At 39.8% G+C, this 27,507-nt stretch overlaps 1 long non-coding RNA gene across 3 annotated transcripts in view; it reads left to right on the top strand.

Moving 5' to 3' along the window:
• Window positions 1-8,633, top strand: part of LOC148132408 (uncharacterized) — a 251,800-nt gene extending 243,167 nt beyond the window's left edge. The window contains exons 2-4 of one of the 3 annotated variants that reach the window (XR_015747959.1): window positions 3,636-3,780; window positions 6,813-7,398; window positions 7,505-8,633. This is a non-coding gene — a long non-coding RNA (uncharacterized LOC148132408). Of the gene's footprint in view, window positions 1-3,635; window positions 3,781-5,704; window positions 5,897-6,812; window positions 7,399-7,504 lie in introns of those variants that run through there. The other 2 variants (XR_015747960.1, XR_015747961.1) reach the window with 2 other exon arrangements.
• Window positions 8,634-27,507: the final 18,874 nt, after the last annotated feature.

Genomic DNA, 27,507 nt, shown 5'->3' with positions numbered 1-27,507 from the left:
ACTCCTGCCTGAAGAGCAGGTGGCGGTCGTGGCCAGGAGGGCCTTTGTGCAACTGCAGGTTGTGCACCAGTTACGCCCTTTCCTGTATCAGCAGTCCCTACTGACAGTCACTCATGCCCTGGTCACTTCCCGTCTTGCAACACACTCTACATGGGTCTGCCCTTGAAGAGCATCCGGAAGCTCCAAAGTGCAAAATGCAGCGGTCCGTATGGTTTTATGCAGACCCTGGTGTGCACATGTGTCACCTCCTGCAGGAGCTTCATTGGTTGCCAATTTGTTCCGGGTGCAATTCAAGGTGCTGGTTGTCACCTTTAGAGCTCTTCATGGCTTGGGTCCGGGTTATCTGAGGAAACATCTCTTGCCAGTGACATCTACCCAACCCATTAGAGCAAGGAGGCAGGGAATGTTGTGGGTCCCACCCCTGAGGGAGATACACCTGGTGGGACTTAGAAGAAGGGCCTTTTCCGTGGTGGCTCCATCTCTCTGGAACATCATTCCCCCAGAGATTAAAATGCCCCCCTCATTAATACTATTCCGAAAGGCACTGAAGACCTGGTTTTGCCAGCGGGCCTGGGGAACCTAGAGAGGGATGGAACCCATCAAATGGCTAGTGTGATCCACTGTCGTCGGGGCAGGGGGGGTGGGAGTTGGTTTTTCCCCCCAAAATTTTTTGTTCTATTGTATTTTACTAATTTATTTGATTCTTTTTGTTAGTTTTTATTGTTTTTATTTTATTTTTTGTTTTAAATATGATTTTACATTGTGTACGCTGCCTCGAATCACCATGGACGAATAGGCGGCAATATAAATCAAATAAATAAACCAAGGTTTGAAATAAATTTAGAAAAAAACACTTTGAATGACAAGAATATCTAGATGTCATATGTTTCAGAAGAAATTGGATAGTTATAATTGTTCAGCATGTTTAGGTTCATTTTTTCCTAATCATAGATTCAGAATCACTAGTGGGAAACATTGCCTTCTTAAAAGGAGGAATTTAGAATTCCAGGATCTAAATGAGTACCTTCTTACTAGATACAATAAATCTCATTTGACCACATAGATCAAGCAAGTATCTCATCAATAGTTTGATACTAAGAACTGAAAATACCACCACCACCCCCATTGTAACAAGATAGTGCATCTAGCACAACTAGTTGCTGAATTTATCAGAATTATGGAATCAAAGTCCATAAATGATAAATGTGATGATGTTCTCAAAATGTCTTGTAAACCTGTCTCAGCAAGCTTTTGAGAATTTTATTTGATTTCCCAGTAGGAAAAAACTTGAGCCCCCAAAACTTTCAGAAAAGTTGCACTGGAATACATTGAAAGAAAAGTGGCAAATGCTTTTTGCCTCCATCCGTATACTAAAGGTTTAATAATGAACTTTAATTTTTAATTAGTTTTGAAATACTTTTTTTCCAGTTGAGCTCCACATCCTCTTATGTTCTTTACTATCAGTTTGGGATAATAATAAACAACTTGTATGCCCCCTGATGCTCAATGACTCTGGAATAACTCAGCCATAAAATAAAGAAATTACCATAAAATTAATTACCATAAAATCACTCTGATCAGATCTGAGAAAGGGAAGCACATCATGTTACTGGATAATTGTTTCTATAGTCAATCTGGTCTTAAATTAAATCAGAATCTGAGTTCCTGAAACCTAAATCTGACTGGCTTTAATAATTGTTTAGTTTTAGCACACAGCAGATCACGGCCTATTTTTGATCAGGATCCCAGCAATTATTCCTACAGGGATACAAGGAAGCAAGGGTTTTTAAAAGTCTCCCTTATTCCCTATACTCAAAATGTTTTGTATGTCATTAGCATACAGGCCACTTTAAATGATCAAACATTTCAAGTGAATTCATTTGGTTCCAAACTCAGAACAAAGCTTATTTATTTGGTTGGTTTTGTGCATACCACTAGAAATTATCCAGTAAGGTGTCAACCAAATAAAAAATTGACCTATTAAATCTATGTTTAGAATTTGGATGAATGAGAGACACATTAAGAATAATGAAAATCAAAAATAATGAGAAAACTTTGTAATTTGCTAGAATGTTTTTGGTAGCAAGGAAGTCATTAAGAAACCGTTTTTCAGACTGAATTAGGACAAACTGACTCCCATTATACCTTATGTTGTAACCATGCATGCTGGGACAAGGAACCTTAGATGTGATTTTTACTTATTTATAATAAAGACAAATTGCTTTCCAATGACTTGTAAAATGCTGCCGGAGAGAATTATGGATAAATTCTTTCTTGACATGCAAAGCTTCTTTAATTATTCACTCTATGACATACAATCTGATATATGAAGTGATTCTCCAGGTATTTGGGATGAGCCATTATAATTGAGACAGATGAATTATGCTTTAGGAACGTTTGCAGAAGTGAGGAAAAGAAAAATACTGCTATCTTTTTATCAAGATCCACTAGTACAGCTGAAATGGATTTTGTGAGTCAGAAATATTGAAGTCACACTCCTGTTTTCCTTACAGCTAAGGTCTTCTGGTCAGATGAGAACCATTTAATGAAAAGGGACACTCTGAACAATTAAGATGGTAACATGTGCTCCTAAACAGTGGTGGGATTCAAATTTTGTTACTACCGGTTCTGGGGGCGTGGCTTGGTGGGCGTGGCAGGGGAAGGAGACTGTAAAATCTCCAGTCAGGGGTGGTATTTGCCAGTTCTCTGAACTACTCAAAATTTCCACTACCGGTTCTCCAGAACTGGTCAGAACCTGCTAAATACCACCTCTGCTCCTAACGTTACTAGCACATGAAAGACTACCCCATTGCTTCCAGGATCTCTTTTAAAGCCTCTGTGAGGACTTTGAAGAATGCTCTGGCACTATGGGAAATGGATAGGCCACTACTGGTTGGTAATTGAATTGCTAGCAGATCAACCTCCTATGATTTAATTACAGGCATCTTTTTGAAAAGGAGGTAGGTTGGGCATAGAAGAGAGGTGACTTTGAATGATATTGGAGAGGTTGCCTCAACTCTGTTGTAAGTTTCCACAAATTCTCTTTCTTTTTTCAGACTCCAAGCTGGTGTTGGTAGAAATTGTTAGGGATAACATTGTTTTACCCTAACTGTTTTGGGTAAAGATAATAAAATGATGAATCATGGTTTGTCAGATAAAGTGTATGTGACTTTAAGCTAAAGGAATGTAATTAAGGGTGCAGCTGTAAAAGTACTATATAAGCAGCAAGGCACTCTCTGGCTCTTACTGGCTGGCTTATTGAAGACTGCATTCTTGCTGGATCGGGGAGGAGAAGAAGTGTTGGATTACTTTGAAGATATTTCTCAACGGAGAGAAGATAAGTTTTGGACAGATTTATTATATGTGTACTGACACTGGCTATTCGACACGGACTTTGCAATTAGAGTATCCTCGACAAGACTTGACTGAATTTGGTATTTGACTAATGGACTGTTTATTTGACTATGCTATAATTCTTAAATGGAATAAACTATAATTTTGATAGCACAAGCGTATCTGTATTTTTACTGCGTGTTAACGAGAAGCCTTATCTCACACATTTACCTGTCTTCCTATCTGACTTCGCTGCACGTTCTGTTTAGTTTGTTTTCCTTAACACTCGTTGGGGAATCCAGGCTTAACAGAAATATCCTTCTGGGTTCAGTTCCAAGTGGGGAAAAAGACACTGGAAACATGGAGGCTGTTTGGAAGGTTTAATGGTGGACAGGACCACATGGCCTGGAGCTCTAGAATGAAAAGGAAGGATCACAATGCGTCAAGGTGAGAAAAGAAGGTCAAGAAGGGCTGATATACTGAGAGTGCCTGGGTTTTATAACCTTTGTTGGGATTTGAATTGAAGCTTGTTCCTAATTGGTTGTCAGACTCTCATGGGGCCATGCAGGGGCAACTCTAGGCTGTCCTGAGTTCCAGGCTTGGTTGAGCCTTGCTGGATGATGATGCACTGAAAGGGCTTTTGAGCAATTGCTATAGATTTACCTGGAGATCTTTGTTATGTAAAGTATTCTGGCCCAGGCCTTAATGGCCCACCCATTAACAAAGGCGGGGGTGAGCTTCCACTTCTGAGGTGAGTTTCTGCTTCTGAGTTTCTACTCTTTTTAGGGGAAATATTCTGCCTTTTTACTATTTCCTGGGATATTTCATTTTTCTAGGAGAGGGGTGGGTGCTAACTTCCTACACTGGGAAAAAGAAAGGAATTCGCTTCTGAATAGACAGGACTTCGACCTGCTAAAAAGTAGGCAGGAAGTAACAGGCTGTGTTGCCTTGAAGAGGAAAAGAAGGTTAAATTGCCTAAGTGGTCCAGCAGAGAAACAAGTCGGCACATCTGACTATCAGTTGGCAGATGCTCCTCTGGACTATACCTGCTTGGTGACCTCTCCTTGGGCCACAAACCTCTTTCCCTGTAGGACTTAAAGCCTTTGGTATGGTACTACAAAGTCTATTAGTAAATATGGTCCTCGTGACTACCAAGAAACAGGGTAGGAAAGGAGAAAATCAAGTCCCTCACTCACTCTCCCTGGCTCAGGTCTTTTTCATTGCTCACTTCTCCTTGCAGAACATCGTCAAAAAGTGTCCATTTTCCTGGTTTGTGGGCAACAGGGGGGAAGACCATCCTGTGCTACCTGTGGGACTTCTCTTAAACCTTAGGCAAGAACTTCTGCTAAACCTCAGATATAGGATGGCACCCTAAATGGGTAATGAAAGCCTGCATGATCCCCCAGCCCCTCCAAGACCATTTCTTGTCCACAAGGACCCGTCCCAGCCCTTAGACTCAGTAAGCTTTCTGAAGGCTGTACAGCTTTCCAAAGGGTCAGGGAGTTTTGTGTAGGAAACATTTGCTGGAGAAGCTGGATCCAAAAGAGACAGCAAAGGCTGCAAGGCACTTCTGCTTTGGCCATGGCAGCTGGGTGCAAAAAGGAAAGGTCTGTGCAGGGAATTGGGAGAGAAGAGTGAACACATTTCCTGGGGTCGGTCCCGCCCTTCAGGACAGTGAGAGATCGAACTAGAATCAGAATCAGAATGGAGCTAGAAGGGAGCTTGGGAAGTCATCTAGTCCAACTTGAATTGATTGAATTTCTCCTTCAATTGATTTCTCCTTGCTAGAAATTTGTCTCCCCCACAATTCAACTTTAAGGTATAAAACTTAAGTTTTAAAAAAAACACCTTGCAAATAATTTTTTCGTTGCTGGTGTTCGTCCTTGATATGCAGAAATACAGATATAGTAACCTGTTCCAACTTAAATAAAAATCAGGTGAAAGAGTTAGGAATGGTTAATCCTAACCATATAGGCAGACTGCCTATAGCCTATCAAACTCAGGCACCAGAGTAGCATGGAGATACAAAGAGCTTAGTCCCTGAATTTGAGAGAGAAAACACTATTATTCCAAAGTGGAATCTGCATAGGGAGAGAGTCGTTGGAATGTACCAACTCCTAACATTCTTAGGGGGTATTCCCACAACAACCTCAGCGTTTCTTTCCCAAAGTGCATGGCAATATATCAGTGAAGATTCTCAGTCATCCAGATAAAATTGTCTGGAAGTTGAGTCCTGGCAACTGGAGTTATTTTCTAGTTCATTTGAGATGTTTTCATCAAAACACACTTGTTGAAGAAACCCTGAGATGGGTGCAGGAATTCCTCTATTTTTTTTTAGGGATTGGTACATTCCAACGACTCTCTGCTTACTCAGACTCCCCCTAACTTCCCTTCTTCAAACTGAAGAAGCAGCTTGGATGGGCAGGGAAACACATCAAACCAACAAGAAAATAAACCCGGTGGCCACGATTCAACTTCCAGACCTGGTTTCCCAAACTTCAAAAAGAGGCACAGGTGCCCTGCTAAATATTAAAGGAGCTAATGATGAAGCTTAAAATTACAGGTAATCAAGATTTAAGGTGGAGTTTAAAACGGAGCTGAATATAATAAATGCTGTAGCCTTAGTTGCAGTGTAGACCCTTATCCTGAGTTCATTTCCCAAATGAACTCCTACTCAGGATTTATTAGTTTCAAACATATACTGTAAATCTCTCTGATCAAATTGGGAAAGCTCATCTTTTATTTTTTATTTCTTGGTATGCTTCTTTTGAAAGGAGAGGCAGACAGGCCAGAGCAGGCAAAGGACCAGATGTAGCTGGGTTTGAGTTATGAAGAGAAGATGGCAGCTTTTGTCATGACAGCCCCCACTCCTGCTGGATCTATGGTGTGTGACTGGTAGCTCTCTTGGGCTTCCTACAGGACCAACAGTACCTCCAGGCAGGCTGCATTGAATGACATCGAAGAGATTGCCCCCCTCTTGCGCACACTCCCATATTCAATTGCCAATTTTGGATTTTAGACCCTCGTTCTGGGGGGAAAGGTTCTCAGAGCAGACAGAATTCAGACCCATTCAAAGATGGGCAGGAGAAAAGGGTGGAGAAAGGAAGGTCAAATTTCCAAGCATGCTTGGAGATGAAATAAGATGGTTTCCCTGGGTTTTTTGAGCTACATGTGATTGTGCTTTTACATTGTTAAATGAACAGACAATTTCCCATATGAAAGGCAGAGGTTGTCATAGGCAACCAAGAGAATAGACCCCTGGATTGCTCATCCACTCGACATATGAGACAACCACCATCTTTGGGTAGATGTAAACGCAACCATGGTGAAAGACCAGTTCCCGAGGGAACAAGGTTGTATGCCTGCTTATAAAGCCATCAGCCAATGCCCACTCCTGCTGGCCTAGTTTGGTAGCCTATAGACACCACTTCGGGTTTCTCCTGCTGTGCCCTCTCATTCTATCATTACTTTCCCTGTAGGTTTATCTGGTATCTGCTGTGGCATTAAGAAGGCTATGACTATGGCTGTGATTATGTCATTATGGGGATGAAGCTATCCACCAGAGTGCAAGAACACACGCAAGTAGCCAGATGAGGAGACCCAAACTCATTGGACAGCCTGACCTTGCAATCAACAAGGATGTACATTGAGGTTTAGGAGCTACTAAGATTGTTGGACAAGCAGGTACAAAAATTGCCAGGGAAGTGATTGAAACCTGGGAAATGGGCCCCTTGTCAATACACAGGACTGCTGATTTACTTGATAAGCTTATCGAATACTTAGGAGATGAGGACTTGGTAGCACAAGAATACAACGGCGGCCATCAACACCCCAATCAACAACTAAACTACACACAACCAGACATCATATAAATACCACATATAGAATAGCCTAAGGCACACACACTGCTAAAGAGAACCTCCCCGAGAATGGGCTGCAGCACAAATCCGAAAGCTTGGAAGACTAAACCTCTAGTCCCGGTGACTGACCTAGATTGGATCCTGCAACATTATCCTGGGACACGTACAGTATATTCGCCGTCATTCATTAAGAAGGTTATTAAGGGTAAGTGTGGCCCTCTCAGCTGCCAAGAACCAGAGAGGAGGGGAGAAAGGGTCCCAATTCCCTCTCCTTGACTCAAGTCTTTTTCTCTGTCCCTCTCTCTTCACAGAGCATCTTTGAAAGGTGTCCATGTTCCTGTTTTGTAGGCACCAGGGGGAAGACCTTCCTTTGCCACCTGTCAGATGCCAAAGCCTTCTAAACCTCAAGTGAGGAGCCATGCCACAAGAGTCTGCAAGAGCCTCTACTGCCCCAAAACCGCTTCATGTCCACAGAGGGGGGGGTGGGGGAACAGGCTGCATGGTCTTGGAAAAGGGAAGATAAACTAGCTGGATGTTCTTCCATATCTCACCTTTTTCCACCTGTCAGGACTTAAGAGTACAGGAGCGTGTTGGGGAGCAACACAGCTCTCATGATGGGGGCAGCTCTGCCATTTCAGGAGTAAGGAAGAGTTGGAAACATGGAAGTCACACCTCAAGTACAGTTCACTGGGTGTGGAGGAAATTCTCACTAGGGAGCCTGGCAAACCTAGCAAACTCAAGAAGAACCCCTTGCATTTCTGGAAAGACTTACGGTTTGGAGGGCAAGGTAATATTTGCAGAGCCTTTCCAAGCAATCCACTTGACTTGTGTAATTTTTTCTGGCACAGTTACGGGGAAGCTGCTCTGAACCTCCTCCTAATGCTTCTCCCTCCCCTGTGTTAAAAGCCTTCTCCATTTTCCCCAGATTGTTTAGTCACTCCACCCCGCCTTGGTTTAGAAAGGGTATCCGAGGGAAGGGACAGGCAGAGGACCCATGTCCACCTACTCCAGTCTCAGTGCCTGACTTCTCCCCTGCCCCGTGCAAGATTCCAGATGGATGGATGGTTAAGTAGCCACCAGTTGTCAGGCTACAGCTGATAGAAGGACACCCAGTGAAGAAATGGTGATTGAGGAAAGTTACTATGCACCCATTTTTTCATGACCCCCTCAAAGAGAGGTGGATTGTTTTCCAAATAGAAGAAGAGTTTTTCCAAAAATGTTGCCATGTGCCCGAACCTTGAACTATTTGGAGAATAGTTGGTGATTATTTTGGAAGGAACATCCTCTTAACCTAAGGGGCTGAACATTGCACCCTAGACTTTGGCCATCATTTTTGTATGCAGAGTGCTTTCAATTTATACCTTGAAACAAACAATTATCAATAAAGGTTCAATAAAAGGTTCATGGGCCCACCAGGACCCACAGCCTGGAAAATGTAAAGTGCAGTTCTTACTCAACAAGGTAATTGCTCTCAGAAAGGATTCTTAAGGAAACAGTTTTATCACTGTCCTGAAGAAAGGCTACGACAAACATCTAATCTATAACATCTAATCTATAACTAATCTAGTTACAGATTATAACTAGATAATGTATAACTATATAGATTACTATGATGTGGGTGCTCTATCCTTGGATAGGAAGCCTTTCTCTTTTCTCCTTAATCAAAGAGAATGGGATGGGTTCCATTTAGGGCCAAAGGGGGACTAGACGATGAAGGCACCTGGACATGGAGTGCATGCTTAAAGTTCAGTAAAGTAAGTAAACTTCTGATTTTCCAAAGCCCAACTTAAAATAACAGCACAAAAGAAAAAGGGAGGGTTGGCAAAAGGGAAACAAGAAACTTCTTGTCCTAGCCAGTTACAAGAACTGAGTGGGGGCCAAACTTGTTGCAACCACCTTCTCAGGGAAATTCACCTCCTTTTTCTAACTCTTTCTCTGATAAAGAAAGAATAGCTCAGGGCAATCTCCTTGGCAGACTAGCTGACAGGCTTCTTAGACCATTCATGCGGTCACTCTTGAAAGAAGGCCGATGGCTAGTTTTGATCTTTGGCTCCTTCAGTCTCTTCCCAGTGATGACAAACCAGAGAAAAAGAGGCAGAGGATCTACATGCTTTAGGAGAGCAAAGTATCCTCACTACTCCCTTTTCCACTAAAAGCTTCACAAAGGCAAATTGAGGACACTTGCATCTCCCAATTGGTGCAATTTTCTTTCCAATCCAATTGCCTGAGGTCCCTGACCTTGAGTTGTTTCCCTCAATCAATATAGCCAGCCCATATTTGTCAATCTGAAACTAAAAATCTTTTATTTTCCCAAGCAGGGATTAGAATCCTTAGCCTGTATTCAGATGACAAAACTTTGGGTTGTAATTTAAAGAATCAAGAAATCCTGCCTTTGGACAAGACCAGCAGCCTGAGTGGGAAATGAGTCCTGATCCATTAACATAGGAGCATTTCAGAGTTTGAAGATGTGGCATTTTCCCCAAGAGGAAAGGTAGGGGCCTTCACGGTGATGAATTTGGAGTGAAGGGGACTCATGAAGTGATTTTTTTTTCCCCTCCTGCTGGTCCGAATATCTCTAACCTTAAATTATATACAAATGTAAGAAAATGAGGCTTTAATTGAGCTCAGAATTCTTAAAGGATCTAATGTGCCTGAGACCTAGATGTCTGTTCTTTGTCTCCCAGCCACTTTACTTAGAAGCTATCTGCAAGCATCATCAAATCATGTGGTCTCCTCTTGAGGAGCAGCTGTCCTGAGTTTTAAGTAAGTGATCATGCCACCCTTCCTTGCCCAGAGATCTGCCCTGGCCCAGACTTGTTGCCAGGTCACCAGTCTGCACCGCAATGCCATCTCTGCTCCCTTGGAGATATCTTAGTTTGTCATAGTCCTCACCTGGAAGCCTGAGTGAATGTGGCTTTGAATGACATCAGAGACACCAACTTGCCTCTCTTGCACTTCCCCCAAACTCTGTCTCCACTTTTATGCCCCACACCCTCCCAGGAATAAGAGCAGGCAGGAGTTAAGACTTACTAAAATGGGGCAGGAGATAACAAGCTATGCTGGCCCAAAGGGGAAGTAAAGATCAAATTGCCCAAGAGGCACTGCAGAGAAGCAAGTTGCTATGTGGTTTATGCCACGTGTGATTGGGCTTTAGCTTTGTTCATGAACTGTCATGGATAGTGCCTTGTGAAGGGAGAGGTGGTGTGATGGACTACAATGAAGCAGTAGTTTTCCAGAAGGGAGGAGAATTCCAAGGACGGGTGAGATGAGGCACCCTAAGTCTGGTGCTGGATCAAAGATAAAGGAATGGAGTTAGGATATTCACTCCCTAAGTATCCTGGGGTACATCTGTCAGGATAAGAGTATTAATTTAGCCTGCAAAGATTGCTATATTCAGTTCTGCAGCTGGCATTGCTGGTTCTAACACTATCCTCTTCTGGGAAGGTCCCCTGATCACTGACAAAAGTTGTAGGCAATACTCTGTGATAGCTAGCTAGTTTCTTAAAGTAATAAGAGGAGGCTAGAAGTATGAGAAACAGGTCTACAGATCAAAGCAAGAAACAGCATCATCAGTAGTAGTGTTATTTTTCAAACTACTATAATTATGCCACAGAAAAGATGCTGGCACCAACTAGTGGCATTTATCACTTTGCTGCCTCCTGATTTCAGAAACAATACTATAAAACAGCTTTTAGAAATCATACTAATATTATATAGACAGAGGAATTGCAGGCATCTTTTGTACACCTCCCCTACCTTAGGTTCCCCCCTCCCAGTAAGAACATCTGCTGCACTTCCATAAAGGGGGTGATGTTTTTCCACTGGATGGAATTCCTTGCTACCATTCTACTCCCAGCTCCTGTGCCAGCTTCAGCTCTTATTTCTTTCTGGATCTAGGGAGACAGAGCATATGCCAACAGTCTTGTCTTCTCCACCCTTTTATAGGTTTAGATTTTCTTGTAATGCTTCCAAAGTCCTGGTATTTGAGGGTGCATTACACAATATCCAATTTTATCATATCACAATAATTGCAGTTACCAGGAAAGACTTTAAGAGATAAGTCATAGCAATGGAATTATTGAAATAATGATCTAGGTTTGTTTATTTTTATGTTTCGTAATCAACTTTTCTTTCTCCATCCCTCAAGTTTGCAAGTCATTTTATTTTACTTTTATGGAGAAGGAACAAAAGGTTGTTGTCACTTCACAGCCCATTACAGTGAGGAGTAGGAACTATGGGCTCACAAAATACTCAATTAGCTATCCTGGTGACAGCAAGAGTGAATACTGGCTGGCATTCTCCACACATTCAAGCTTAGAAAAATATACGGTAGACAAGCTGTAGATTGTAGTGCTATAAAGAGCTGTATAGAATTAAAAAAGTAAAGGCATTTAAATGTGTACAGCAGGCTAAAGATTGGAGAAACAGATAGGTGGTCTAAAGAGCTTCTAAGGATCAAACCAGATGGTGATGTTAAACTGCTGTCCATCTGTCAATGAAGTGGCAGAAAGGTATGCTGGCATAGATTGTATTGCCCTCATTGTCAATCCATATTCTGCTGAGAACATATGCTGATATTCTTCCTTATTTTGTGCAGTATAATTTAAGGGAAGCAATTAGTGAATTCCCTTCCCACCAATGTCTGCCAGCAAGAAGTAAAATAACTATCATTCTTGGAATGGTGTTTATCTACTTCTTCAGCTGCCTGACATCAAATTATAGACATGGAGGTTCTCAATGCTTGTAGTTTGTTAGGCTATTTCTGAACAATCCAAGTTTGGTGCTTTTTTGAAAGAGGATTAATCCTGTGTTCAAAACTAGTATGGTTGATAGTGTAATGAGGGGGAAGGGTCTTGTGTGGTATAAAGATCGAGTGATTGATACAAGTGAATTTCATCTTCAGCTGATAACTGCAAGTGAACAAGAAATCCAGGCCTGCCTTCATGAACCAACAACACCACAAGGAGCCACTAACACAAAACGTGTGACTGGCCTAAAAAGAATGGGCATCAAATAATACCTGGTGCTGTTAAAGTTGAAATGGAAACACAAAATGCTGCCAACCTCACCCTGCTCTCAAGTAATCAAAAGAATAAATAATACAATGTATGGCCACACAAACCCATCTGTGATGACAGAACTAGAACTCACAACTCATGCAGAGGAGAGGGTAACTAGCTTATCTATTTGTTTATTTGTACATTCAAGCATTCAATTAAAAAATATGACAAAACTCTTTAAGATTATATTGTGAAAAAATAACTGGGAGAGATCTGGACTGGGGGAGGGAAGGAACTGAAAATTATATGAGATTGATTGATTGCAGATACTGCTGGAACAATTGATGGCTGAAATGACCAGCTCAATCTGTATCCTAACGCTTTTATTTTATGAGGTCTGTGCTGCTACTGGAGAACTCCCCCTCTTTTCTCCTTTTCCAAAACCACCTCAAAGGATTGTCTCACTGAAAAGCTGAATGTAGTGATAACTTGAAAGTTGCTTTGTTCTCAATTCAAGCTTATCTTCCCTTTTCAGATGACTGTCCTAACAACCATCAGTGTTGAGATTGTATATATTAAGAACTGGCACAAAGATGGCTACCGCTGTCATTTCATACTTGTTCATTAGTAATTTCCTTTGGGGTCAAACATATATATTCAGATCAAAAACAGTATACCATATGATTTTGTATGGCACCACAACATGTTGATATTTGGATGAGAATAAGACTTCTTCAGCAATTGCCTTCCTAATCTCTTCTCTCCCTGGATTCACTGATGATTTTTACTTGGATTCATAAACAATGAACCCTGGCAAGTTTAATCTAACACACCAATTCCTGCATTTTCCCCTAGATATTACCATAAATCCATACAATGAACACTTAAACACTATCAAGAAAACCAGCTGACTGCTATATATACTTACAATATATGACTCCAGCTTCCATCTAGAATACACCATGAAATCTTTTATTTACAGTCAAATCTAACAAGGCAACTACATCAATTCAAACCTGTCCCCAACCTTGCCAAACATAATTATTTTTTCTAATTTATTGTCATGTCTAAGTACATGGATTTCTGATTGCCTCAGGGATGATTATTAGTTATTTTGGCAGTATATGCTACCCTTAGCTGTCTCCAAATACATAATTTAAAAATGTTTACCTTGTTTCTTTTGCTCATTCTTGGTGTCAAGTTTGTACAGTTGTATATTACATTGTGATCTTTGCATATTGAAATGTCTTTATTCTTCATAAACTTGTCTATTATTGCTTGCTATCTACCTAGTTACACCCCTAGTTTCATAAACTATTCTTTAAATCAAGCTCAATTTGTGTGTGTCCTTATAGTTTGCTTGGCAATTGTTCAGAAATAATTTGCCATTATCTTCTGCCGCCCCCCCCCCCCCATTTTCATTGAATTTCTTGGTGATATAAATAAATCAAAATTCTAACCATATTTGATTTTTGTTGTTTTATTTCTTTAATTAGGAAAATCAATTTTAACCTACCATCTGGCTAAACTTAATTTCCAGTTAAGGCCATTCAAATATTTCATCAGCCATCATGTGTACAAGTATTTCCCTTTCAAAAGTCTTAAGTAGTAAGCTTGTAAATGCTTACAGGTAGGCAACCAATCTAAAACTGTAAGTAGCCACCACATATAGATGCCAAACTCTGTGTCAAACCGAGATGCCATCTGTCCCATATTTATTGGTGCACATGTGTGTGCATGCACACCCCATAGCATTATAGGATGGGGCTGGGAGGAATGGTTTTTAATTTCATTTGAATTTCCTAAGCTAGTAAATTGTTCCATTCCATTTTATTCTTAGCCATTGATCATTTTGTCACTGCAATTTCTGAAACCAGAAATTAAGGAACAATTATTAGTTGATCGTACTTTTCATTCATTCTCAATGATTTCCAAATACTGTAACCTAGAGTGTGAGTTAATGTTCAGCAGTAGGGGCCTCCTCTTGGTGCAGAGGATCAAAAAAAAATCTTATCTATGCTGGTATGTGGGAGAATGTTTATGGCATGCTTGACCTGGGAGTATTCTGCTTGTAGGTTCAAGCTCTAAATCATCACTATGCTAGGGATTGGGATATTTCTCAGCCTAGGCTGTCTGAGAAAAAGCATGTTGATATTATCTGATGCAGCTGGGTGTATCTTGTTAGACTTTGATATTGATGTTCGTGACTCATCTCTTTCCAGGTTTATCATATTTAATTAGTCTTGGTCTGTACATTTTTGAAATCAAATGGTGTCTTTGTCAAATACATTCATTCCATTGGCATGTATGAGGTGAGAAAAGTACAAAGTACTTGATCACGAAGTAAAAATGGGAATCCATTCCAACATTGCCATCTAAAAGTGGTAATGCAATATCACAGCAGTTGTCAAACATTTCAGTTTTAGGACTCCTTTACATTCTTAAAAATGAGCCTTTCATATTTTTTTTTAAAAAAATCTAACAATTCTATTAGAATGATCTATTGCCTAGATTATTCTATTATTAATCAACTGTTAGATTTCTATATTTATTTATTTGACATCAGATTCCCTGAAAAAGGTCCCAAGGACTCCCAGGATCCCTACTTTGAGGAACTGCTGCAGTATCAAGTTAATGCAGTGGTTATCTAGGTAACCATTTCTAATCATAGATGGATAAAGAACCTGGGAGTATTGCATCCTGATGGCATATAATGTATACTCCACCCTGAAATATCATGGGTGATATTGACACTTATAAATTGGGGTTTTAGTAACAACAAGAAGTGAGACTGGCCAGAAAATCCTTCAGCTTAGCCACCTCCTTATGAAAAGAATCCGATTGTTCAGATAGTTCATCTGCCAGCCATTTTGACTTCCAGACACCAGAGGCTGTTGAAGTCATTTACTATCTTTTATTCTTCTCTCTAGTTCGTTTGCTTTCCTTTCCCAATTGATCCTAAATATTCCTGATCTAATGGTTTTATTCTATCTCTATTTGATGGGATTGTTAAAAACTCAATGATGATTTTGGATCAGCCTCCAAAAACCAAGAAAGACATGCAGAATTACGTCTAAGCAGTTTCCTTTATTGTTCCTCCTCTACAGATAGAAATCTTGCCAAACTAAAGTAAACTCTGAGAGTTTTTAGGAAGGAACTATTTTAATTCTTTTTCTCCCAACCAAAGTCTCTAAACTTTGCTGTCTCTTGGTCTTCTGGAATGCAGCTCTTCCTTCCTGGAAATCCACACTACATTCCACCACATCTTTTTTAAACGATAATTTGCAATTTCTAAGTCTATTGATATTTAGATTTGTTTGTCATGGGGTAAGGTCTGGGAGATAACTTGGGGGAACCTGGGTCCACCTTCAGACTTTGAGTGGAACCGATCATACTAAATATTCCGGATGGAATATGTGCCTACTTCTTAAAAAAGCTATCCACTGCCATAGCCAAACCTCTAAGCATAATCTTTGAAAAATCTTTCAGGACCAGCTCCTTGCCTAACTTATGGTCACAAGCCACAGTCATCCCCATCTTCAAAAAGGGAGACCCAAGCCTAGTTGAAAATTACAGACCAATCTCCTTATGCTGCGTCACCTGTAAAGTCATGGAATCAATTATTAACCAATCCATCATCCTCCACTTAGAGACAAACAACCTACTCTCCAATAAACAATTTGGTTTCAGAAAAAAACTATCCTGTAATCTGCAACTCTTACACTGCAAAAACATATGGACGACACAACTCGACCAGGGCAAAGCAATAGACGCAATCTACATAGACTTCTGTAAAGCCTTTGATTCAGTGGTACACGACAAACTACTCCTAAAAATAAAATCCTATGGTATCTCTGGACAACTGAATAACTGGATAGAAGCATTCCTGGCAAACAGACAACAAATGGTCAAAATTGGGAGTGTCCTATCAAATTCTGTACCTGTCAATAGTGGTGTCCCCCAAGGCAGTGTTCTAGGACCAACTCTCTTCATACTCTACATAAATTACCTCTGTGATCATATTAGGAGCAATTGCGTTCTTTTCGCTGATGATGTAAAGCTGTTCAATACCACAGACAATACTGCTACCCTACAAAAAGATCTTGACTATGTATCAGAATGGTCAAACAAATGGCAACTTCAAATCTCAACAAATAAATGCTCTGTCTTACATATTGGCAAAAAAAATCAGAAAATAAAATACAAGCTGAATAGTCAAGACCTTGTTGATGACCCAAGCTCTGTAAAGGACCTTGGAATACTCACCTCTAATGATCTGAGTGCTAGAGCCCACTGCAACTACATAGCCAAAAAGGCATTAAGAGTTGTTAACCTAATCCTACGTAGCTTTTTCTCTGGTAATATCACACTACTAACCAGAGCATACAAAACATTTGCTAGACCAATACTCGAATACAGTTCATCAGTCTGGAACCCACATTACGTATCTGATATTAGCACAATTGAGAAAGTCCAGAAATATTTCACAAGAAGAGTTCTCCACTCCTCTACTCATTGTAATACCTTATGCCACCAGACTTGAAATTCTAGAACTAGAAAACCTTGAATTACGCCGTCTTCGGTCTGATTTAAGCATGGTATATAAAATCATACATTGCAATGTCCTACCTGTCAATGAATACTTCAGCTTCAACCATAACAACACAAGAGCACACAATAGATACAAACTCAAAGTTAACCGCACCAAACTTGATTGCAGGAAATACGACTTCAGCAATAGAGTGGTCATTGTCTGGAATACTCTACCCGACTCTGTAGTTTCTTCCCCAAACCCCAAAAACTTTAACCTTAGACTGTCTACTATTGACCTCACCCCTTTCCTAAGAGGTTTGTAGGGGCGTGCATAAGCGCACCAACGTGCCTACCGTCCCTGTCCTATTGTTTCTCTTATTCTTCTTTTATTTTTCTTATATGTACCCATTTCATGTATTCACAACTATGTATACACTTATACTTATTATCTTGTAAACAATTGGCAAATCAAATCAAATAAATAAATAAATAAATAAATGGCCAAAGAACCTATGTTTTAGGGGAGACTGAAATACTACAAGGAGGGAGATGAAGACGCATAACTGCTTGGCTGGAATTCAGCAGAACAAGGTTTAAACAACCTTAACAACTAAACATTGTTCTGCTGATTCCGGTCAAGTAGTTATGCCTCTTGGCTTCCTTTCCTCCCTATGTTCCAGTTTAAAATTGCAGTTTCAAAATTTACAGGAAAAGATTGTAATGCACATTAACATTGCTTTTCCCCATTTTTTTTCCTCACCTCCTTCCATTGGAATGGAAGAGTTTGAGCTCCGTTTCCACATTTTAATCGAAAATGAGGTTGGAGTGCAGTGGACTCCAAGATCTATATACTTCCAAGCCGGCTCAATATTGATTATTTAGTTAGCAGGAAGTCTGTAAATCTGATTATCAATTGGCATACAGTATTCCTTGGCACTGCCAAGTCTTTCTGAGTGACGATCAATTCATTCTACCAAGATAAAAAATTATCTTCTGCCTTTAACCTACAAAACAAAAATCAGCTGTTATAAATTACGTACGCTTGAACTGAAAGGCACATGGTAGAACAGACTGCTTGTTATATAAGACTTCTAAAATGGAAATAATTCCGATTCATGCCACTGGCAATGACATTTTCTAGCATCATTTTTTTGTAAGAACATAACTTCAGTTATGCAAGGGTGTTCTAAAGTATGTGCAGGAGTTTTTGCTGCCTTCATTTAGGTTTATAAAATACAGCTCTCGTGGGGGAGGGATATCTGTTATTACATACAGTTTTTTTTCTAACTTTGTATCATTTTCCTGGTACCCCAGCTATAAGAAAAGCGGTAGCTTAGTGATAGAACTTATGCAGGTGGTTTTGAAATACCTAGGCACAACTGGGAAAGACGACTGTCTGAAAGAATACAAAATTTTCCATCTCTATCCAGCCTGAGTATCCTCCACTAGGAACTTTAATCCCAGAAATCTCAACAACAGCCAGGTTGGCATGAGGATTCTGGGAGCTGAAGTGCACAGAGTCTTGGGCTAGGTTGGAGAAAATATACTAAGCTAAATGGATCAATCTAACTTGGAATAAAGTTCTTATCTACTCAATGTTGGGCAACCTGGGCAACTTCACTTCATGGAAACAAATGAATCCTAATGGGTTTAGAATTCTACACATAAACTTTATTTGCAGTTCTCCTTCAGATCATGACCTTTATTTCCACTGTCAAAGTGCCTGGATAATTTGCGGTACCTGCTTCTCTAGATCTCGGCCTTTGTCTCATTTCTTTTGGAATGGACTTTTTGAATACTTTAGATGTCATCTAAGCACTGTACATATATCCTATGTACCTGAGTTTGATTTACCAAGTTACATGCTCTGTTTACACCTCATGGATAGGGTGTACACCTCTGGTTCATTGTACTGCCTACTTCAAAATGGTAGAAAACTATGATTGGGGAACAGCAACAACAGCCTAAAACTGCCTTTGTTTTTCATGTCTAGAAAAATAATATATGTAATGTGAAGGATGAGAGCTCTGTTCCCTCCTCCTCAACTTTCCTGCTCCAGCCTTGCTTTATTTCAATGATTGCTACAGGTGTAGGAGTGGGGAGGGGAGGAAAGGGCAGGGTGGAGTAGAGGTCTTGAGCCCAAAAGTATCACTTCCCTTCCATTATTTTTGCAGATATTGTTGGAGTAAGATACATAGAAGGGACATTGGTTTTGAGCGGAATGTCTGGTACCTTTGACTGAAAACTACACAAATGTACTTGGAAAGAGGGACAGAGGGTCACACCCCAAATGCCCTGTGTGAGATTTCTATAGAATTCACTCTGTGGGAATTGAACCCCTTATGAAGAGCACCTGATCTTTAAGGCAGAGGTCTCCAACCTTGGCAACTTTAAGACTTGTGGACTTCAAATCCCAGAATTCTCCAGCCAAGGTTGGAGACCTCTGCTTTAAGGAATGGAATCTACCCCAGACCAGATATCAAGGAGATTTGGGGCTTGTTCTGATGTGAATCTTAATTGGAAGGAAAGTAGCAAATATCTGTACTATATAGGGGTTTTAGGTATAATCTAATAGGATTTTTAAATAGAATCTCAGTATTGCCTTTCTAACCCTCTAATAATAGCATTGAAAATGATTGACCATCCTGGAAATGTTTGACTTAATATTGCAACTAACTTGTGTAATCAGAGCGTGCTCTGTGATCTAAAGTAACACTGCCATTTCAGACTTTTGGTTTCTATTCTGGCTGTTCCCAGTTGTGCTTGAACTCTGATAGAGACTTTAAAGTGAGGCAATTAGTAAAATCTGCAAACAGGGTTTCACAGGGCATTATAGCTGAATAGGGCTATGAAGAGAAAATAATGACTGAGCTAATTTTTGTCTGTATATACAAATATGGTTGGAGATTAACAGAAGCAATCACATTTCATAGTTCCATTTTATCTTTCTATTTATCTATCCACAGACTTGGAATAACAGATCAGGCAAGATACACAGGTATAGAATAGGTGGTATCTGACTCAACTGCTGTAACTGTAAGAGGGATGTAGGAGTCCTAGTGGACAACCTCTTAAATATGAGCCAGCAGTTTGCTGCAGTTACCAAAAAAGCCAATGCAAACCTAGGCTGCATCAGCAGAAGGATAGTATCAAGGTCACATGAAATATTAGTTCCACTTTATACTGCTTTGGTAAGATTACACTTGGAATATTCATCCAGATTTAATCAATACAAAAGATGTTAAGACTCCAGAAAGAATGCAGAGAATGTTAGGGGACTGGAGGCAAACACAGATGATGAATGGTTGCAGGAATTGGGTATGTCTAGTCTAACAAAGAGAAGGACTAGGGTTAACATGATAGCAGTCTTCTAATATTTGAGGCGTTGTCACTTCTCTGTGTGACCTGAGTGCAGGACAACAGAAACTTGTCAAGGAGAATTCCAACCTAGAATTAAGGAGAAATTTCCTGATAGTGAAAAAAAATTAATCAGTGGAACAGTTGTGAGTGCCCCATTTCTAGATGTTTTTAAGAAGACATTGGACAGCCATTTGCCTGCAGTGGTATAGATTTTCCTGCTTGAGCGAGGGATTGGACTAGAAAACTCAAGGTCTAACTCTGTTATTCTGTAATTTGCATGTCATAACATAAACTCAAATCTATAAAAACATATTTTCTGTGATCATCTATCAGGTGCCATGGAGCTCCTGGAGGTCAAACTATTAAGTCAGTTAGCAAATCCATTATTGGAACACATATTTATTTGTGTTTCCTAACAACAAATGTTTGGATTACGGAAATAGTTCAGGGCAGGGTTAAATGTTTCTCCTTGTTCCAGAATCATTTGTAGGATCACTATGAAAAGAATGAAAATAAAACTTCCTATAGAATAATACTGTACAGTATGTCATAGTTTTATACAGTTCTGTATGATCAAAGCCCCAACTATTTTGCACTTGCATTTACATTGCAAGAATGTACAACGTGATGGAACTTAAATCACATTATGATGATTACTGCCTTGACTTTTTTTTTGAGACCCCCTCCCAGTTAAGATATCCTTTATATTACATTTCATTAAATAATATAATTACTCTATCAGATGTGGGAATAATGGCCAACTCAAATAATTTTCAAAAGTGGTTAGATAAAACCATGTAGGCTATACTTCAGCAACACAGTCATTTTGCTTTTCTACCAGCCACTGGACTACAAGTCAGAAAAAGTTACTGCACTTTCGTTTCTGTAGAGTTCTTGCTGGGTTTCCTGGATAGGAAAATTGTCAAACAAACTCTACTGTGTGAATGAGTATAATTATTTTTTTTTAAGATGGACAGTCCACCCAGTGCATAACAAATAGAAGGGGGGCACAACTGATTCATATAAATCAACAACTGAGCAATATGAGATAGGTTAGATTTGATTCGATTAAATAGACACACAGACAGAAAATAGCACATATCTGTGTGCATACCCACACATACACAAACGCAGTAAAACGCAGTAAAATAGCGCATATTTGTGTGCATACACACACATACACAAATGCAGCAGGGTGAGTTAGTTTTTACAAGATGTAAGTGTCATCTGCTAAATCTCACATCAGGAAGCTTCTTTAGACTTCATCTCTGTGTCCATAACAGAAGTAGCAATGTGTAGCACTGGTGGATATTCCCCAGGCTTTCTGAAAATACAGCACCACCTCTGAATGTGGGATTTGTTGGCTGCTGTAAATAGCTTAGTTTGGATTTACAGAATTTGACTAGCAGCTATTCATAGAAAGTTATTTTGTACAACCAAGAGAGATGTTGTTAGGCTAAAATCAAACAGGATACCAATGACAGCAGCTGAGAATGACATATGCTACTTTTCTTTAGAATCTGTTTCTTTGATCATTATCAGGATCACTGTCATTTCATGATCTTCCAGGCTCTGTTTTAGAATCAGTTTATGCATTCGCATAAATTACAAGACAAAAGGAAAGTGTAGAATGCAAGAAGCAATTTGGAAAAAGGTGAGCTTTCTGATGGGAATGGCTTTACTTGTGGTGGTGGTGGTACTGCAGGCTGGATTGCCTCCCTTGGGTTAGATCTGTGAGCTCAAGGTTCTCCATCTTTGGCTTATATGGGATATATATGTGCCTTTAAACTCTGTTTGTGTATCTGAATACTTTATAGATCATATAGCTGTAAATCTCTAACAAACAGTGTACCTACTGTATTCATTGAACTCTAACTTTGCATTGAATTCTAACTGCAACAAAAGAGTAATTTTCCTCAACTATAACTAAATACTTCTTGCAGCAAGTCTCTCTCAGGGACGATTTGCCATCTGCCCCAATCAGGATGGCCAGTAACTCGGCAAGGAAAGAAGGTTGCAGCTCCATTTCATCCTGTGGATGTTCTATTATCAAGCAAGAAATTCTTCTGGAGTGGTAGGGATAGCTCAGACCTCCTGATCCAGACATGGTTATCGTAGACTTATCAATACTCTGAAAAATTCCCAAAGCATCTGAGAATGGGACACAAGGCTTCAAAACCAAGCTGGTCATCCTGATTTCAAGTTCAGATCATGTTTCCTCACATGTTGATCAACATATCAGGTTCAATATCTTCTTGGTGTTGAAGGTGACCTCCTGAACATCAGGCAATCCTTTTCCAAATCAGCAAATCTAATTTTTCAAGTAATCAAGCAAAACCTAGGATGGATTGTTTTGTTCTAATTTAGACTGTATACTTACAGAATCCATCTTCTTGGATTAACATGTTTCATGCCCGGAGGACAGCAGAAAGCTGGCTGAGATACAAATCTGTTACATAAGGTTTAAAACCAAACTGATCAGCAGTGGCTTCATACCTCTGCCAGCTTGGTCTGTTCAAATATGCTTCTTTTTTTAACTCTTACATAAGTTTTGTACTCAGGAAGATTGAGGTATTTTTGCTAATGTCTACATATATACTGTATTTGTAATTATACACACACACACACATATATATATATATGTTGTGACTCCGGGTTTGGAATCTGCTCCTGTGGCAGATATGAGTTGGAGCGACGAGGATATGGCAGCAAAATATGAGCCGGCATTGCTTAGTGACTTGGATAGTAGCCAGGATGAGGAGATGGATTTAACAAGGGGAGATAAACCTGATTTAATAGAGTTGTCAGGACCTTCGACCTCCTCTGGTTCTTTATCTGAGCAGCAGCCAGGAATGGCTAACAAGGAAGGCATGCAAGAGTTTTCCAGTGGAGATGACAACTTGGAGAACGTATGGCGTGACGTCAAAAATAGAAGGAGGCTGAGACGCCAATCTCAATTAGGAAGGAGGCGTGGAGCCAGTAACTAATTAGGGAAATTAACACGCTCCATAAGTGGATAAAAGGACACGGCTGGGCTGGTGGAATTCGCCAGAAGCAAAGTGACTAAATGGGAGTGAAGACATGCAGCAAACTCTCTGAGGCTTGTGAATTACTGCCACGCCAGGATTGCCGGACAGAGTGTGGATTTATTGCTGTGTTTTGGAATTACTTCAGCCGTTCTCTTGTGGGGGTTTGTTTTTGATTTGAGTTAATTCTGAAACGGCTGAATTTTGTTTTGCTCACCTGAAATTAAAGGGGAGACATTTTATATATATATATATATATATATATATATATATATATATATATATATATATATATATATATATATATATACTTTGTGAATCTCTATCATCACTGATATCATAAATATCATAATATATTTATTTTTTATTATATATTTATATATATTATATATATATATATCTAAAATATTCATTGTGGTTATTTGATATTAATACTAGGTTTTTGTGTGTGTGTGTGTGTGTATGTATGTATGTATATATATAATCTCTGCACAAGCTTTGTATTCAGGGAGAATGGGGAACACATACATATACATAAAATATACAATATATACATGTTATATGTTTTAAAATTATTCATTATGGATATTTTTGCAAACAGGTAAGAACTCTTTATGTAGCTGAATGAATATGTGAGCTCCCCAAGCAAATACATAGAGCAATTATCTCCCAGTCTGAGAAGTAGAAAGCAACTTTTGAGGGTATACTTTGGAGATTGTGCACAACAGGTGCTGCAGGAGGTTTCCTGCCCATTAACACAGAAATTTATTTAGATAACTTCTGTGATCAGCCCTTCTAGCCACCCTTCCTCTTTCAGGTTCCTTTCTCCTGTACAGTATTGCCTTTCCTGGGCAGCTGGGTGCAACTCAGAAGAAAGCACAGGTTTGCAACCACCTCCCATTTTCTTCCCTTTATTAAAATGTATATGGTGTATTCAGGGCATTTTGTCTGGCTTGTAAATATTTTTTCCCTCGGGAAATCAATATATAGTACAGGTAGTCCTCAATGTATGACCACAATTGAGCCCCAAAGTGAGATAGCTGTTAAGTGAGTTTTGCCCCATTTTACGATCTTTCTTGCCACTGTTCTTAAGTGAAACACCACAGTTAATAGATAGATAGATAGATAAATTTATTGTCATTGTACTCAGAACCTGAGAACAACGAAATAAGGTGCTCTTTCACAACATACACCTGAACAACACCAAAAGACATATACAAATAACAATGTAAAACAAATTAAAACAATTAACAGTTAAAAACTATACAGCCAGAATATATATGTGTTAAGACCACCAGATTCATAACTCTGCATTTAACCTGATCACAGCACTTGGGTAAAAGCTATGTTTAAATCTACTTGTCCTGGCTTTCAGCACTCTATATCGTCTTCCTGATGGTAGGATCTCAAACAACGAGTGGCCTGGATGTGAAGGGTCTCTCAAGATCTTTTGTGTCTTCCTTCTACATCCCATGTTGTACAAATCCTCCAATGAGGGAAGAGAACATCCGCTGATCTTTTGTGCCCTTTTTATCACTCTTTGGAGTGCCCTTTTCTCCGCCTCTGTACAACTCCTAAACCACACACAGAGGCAATAGGATAAAATGCTCTCTATAGAGCTTCGATAAAAGTCAACCAGCAGACTCTCTGGCAGTTGTTGTGATCTTAAAAGTCTTAAAAAATACAGTCGTTGATGAGCCTTTTTTTCTAGGGCTAAAGTATTTGCCCCCCATGTTAGATCTTGTTTCAGGGTGATACCTAGAAACTTACATTCTGCCACCTGTTCTACCAAAACACCCTCGATGTACAACGGCTGGATATCCGAACTGCTCTTCCTGTAATCCACTATGAATTCCTTCGTCTTATTTATATTAAAAATAAGATTGTTTACTTTGCACCAGAGGGACAACTGATGAACCTCATCCCTGTACGCAGACTCATCATTATCAGAAATGAGCCCCACCAACGTTGTATCATCTGCAAACTTAATGATCTTATTACTCAGATGAATAGAGGTGCAATCAGACGTATAAATGGTGAATAAAAGTGGACTCAATACACAGCCCTGAGGAGTTGTTAAGTTAGTAAGTGAATCTGGATTCCCCGTTGACTTTGCTTGTCGGAAGATTGCAAAAGGTGATCACATGACTCCGGGACACTGCAACCCATCATAAATATGAGCCAGTTGCCAAGCGTCCGAATTTTGATCACGTGACCATCAGGAGGCTGAAAGAGTCATAAGCACGAAAAAGGGTCATTAGTCATTTTTTTTCAGTGCTGTTGTAACTGTAAAGGTCACTAAATTAAAGGTGGTAAGTCAAGGACTACCTGTACCATGTTCAACCAGGAACTGTTTCAATTTCACAGGGACATCCAAACAGAATATCTGCTGAATCAGAACAAAAACTGGACTGGTAGCTTCAAAGGCAGCCTAGTATCAAAATCTGCCTCATTAAGATAGTTTGGCTAGCATCACTCCTCTAGCCTGCTAATTTTAGGTACCAGGACCTGGAGGAAGAACTAGAGAGGATGTGGAAAGTCAAGGCCAAAGTGATCCCAGTGGTGGTAGGGACACTTTATTTATTTATTTATTTATTTGATTTGCCAGTTGTTTACAAGATAATAAGTATAAGCGTATACATAGTTGTGAATACATGAAATGGGTACATATAAGAAAAATAAAAGAATAAGAGAAACAATAGGACAGGGACGGTAGGCACGTTGGTGCGCTTATGCACGCCCCCTACTTGGGGCTATGACTCCTAAGCAGGGAGAGTAGCTCCAACGGATCTCGAGAGCAACATCAGAACTCTCTGCCCAGAAGAGTGCGGTTCTAGGAAAAGATCCTGTACCGAACCCTCTAACTCCCAGGCCTTTGGTAGAGGACCTGAGATTAAGGAAGATAAATACCACCCACAGGGGCGAGAAGGAAATTTATATATCTCTGCCCACACTAGAGTGCAGGAATTGGAAAGCCAAGCTGGAGAGATAGGGGTTTGCTTTACAGCTAATGAGTCTAAAAAAACTGAATGGGACTTTTCAGACTTAGCCAATGGGTAAACTATCTTTCTGCTCTAATGAATAATTACAGCCTGGACCGGAGTTCCACTGAACTGGCTCAGTATAAACTATGCTGTAATGTTCTATCCTAGCATGAAGGAGATTATATATGTATATCTGTTATGTAATTGCTTATGTATGGAAGAAGGTTGGGTGATTTACTCTTTCTCTCTTCTCAGCAGTAGACTGGAAAATAAAAAAAAACATCTATCTACCAATCCACATTGATCACCATAGTAGGTTTTGGTATATAATCTTAATTGAAGAGGCCTTTTTCATTGATCTGACTGAAATTGGATAGATGACTCTCTCTCTCTCTCTCTCTCTCTCTCCCTCTCTCCCTTCCTCTCTCTCTCTCTCTCCCTTCCTCCTCTCTCTCTCCCTCCCTCCCTCCCTCCCTCTGTCTCTCTCTCTCTCTTTTTCTCTGAGAGATTGAACACATTCACCAAAGAATGAGGGCTGCTAATGCAAGGCAATAGTGAACGGCTCAGAAGAGGATAAAAATATCTAACTCTGGATTAGCCAATACCAGTATGAAATTCAGTCAATAATAAACTCTGCTGACACACAAAGCTGTTAATGAGTAGGTCTTTATAGAACTGAAGTTATCATCTTCCATAAATTTTTTGTCTAGCAAGAAAGCATTATAGTCGTGCAAGAGAGAGAGAGAGAGAGAGAGAATAGATTGAGAATAAAGAATCAACAAAATTGAACAGAGCTGAGAAAGGCAAATCCAGACAAAGTTATACCATTGTTTATAAATGCAAGAGGGATTCTGACAAGTAGCATAAATGAATAGAAGGGATTGCTCTAACTGTGCCCAGACTTTAAGGAATGTCTCAAATTTTCAAGTCAATATTGATTTTAGAGTAATACCCCATGGGCCTCATTGTGCTACACCCTAAGCAAACACCTCACAAGAAGTCGCTCCTGTGAGATACCCTCATAAACTGGAGTTGTAATATGATGCCCACTGCAACCAGCTAATGTACTTCCAGTCCCCACTTCTTGAATCTGGGGGATAGTCTTTCTCAGTCCAGGTTAAAATGCACTTAAGATTGGTTTAGATGCCTTTGACTATTTGCAGATCTGTGTGGGTATGAGCACAGTCATATTTTAAGTCATATATTAAGCTGTGTTAGTGTCCAAAGTTGGCAAGAACAGTAGCCACATAATTCAAACCACTATCAACACTCAGTGTGCATTTTCTGATCAATAATTGAATACAGAGACCTGACAATCATTTAGTATTTGCTTTCTATCGTTCAAGATGGCAAATAGATGAGTAGCTCGTCCTGCCTCATCAGATTCTTTTGAGTCCAAACCTAAGCCTGC

The sequence above is a fragment of the Notechis scutatus genome, chromosome 2 (genome assembly GCF_049901735.1).
Source record: "Notechis scutatus isolate UNSWTSFEM ecotype Mainland chromosome 2, rNotScu1.2, whole genome shotgun sequence".
Lineage (NCBI taxonomy): Eukaryota > Metazoa > Chordata > Lepidosauria > Squamata > Elapidae > Notechis > Notechis scutatus.
Note: the sequence above shows the minus strand (reverse complement) of the source record. Positions and strands in the feature narration are given on the sequence as shown.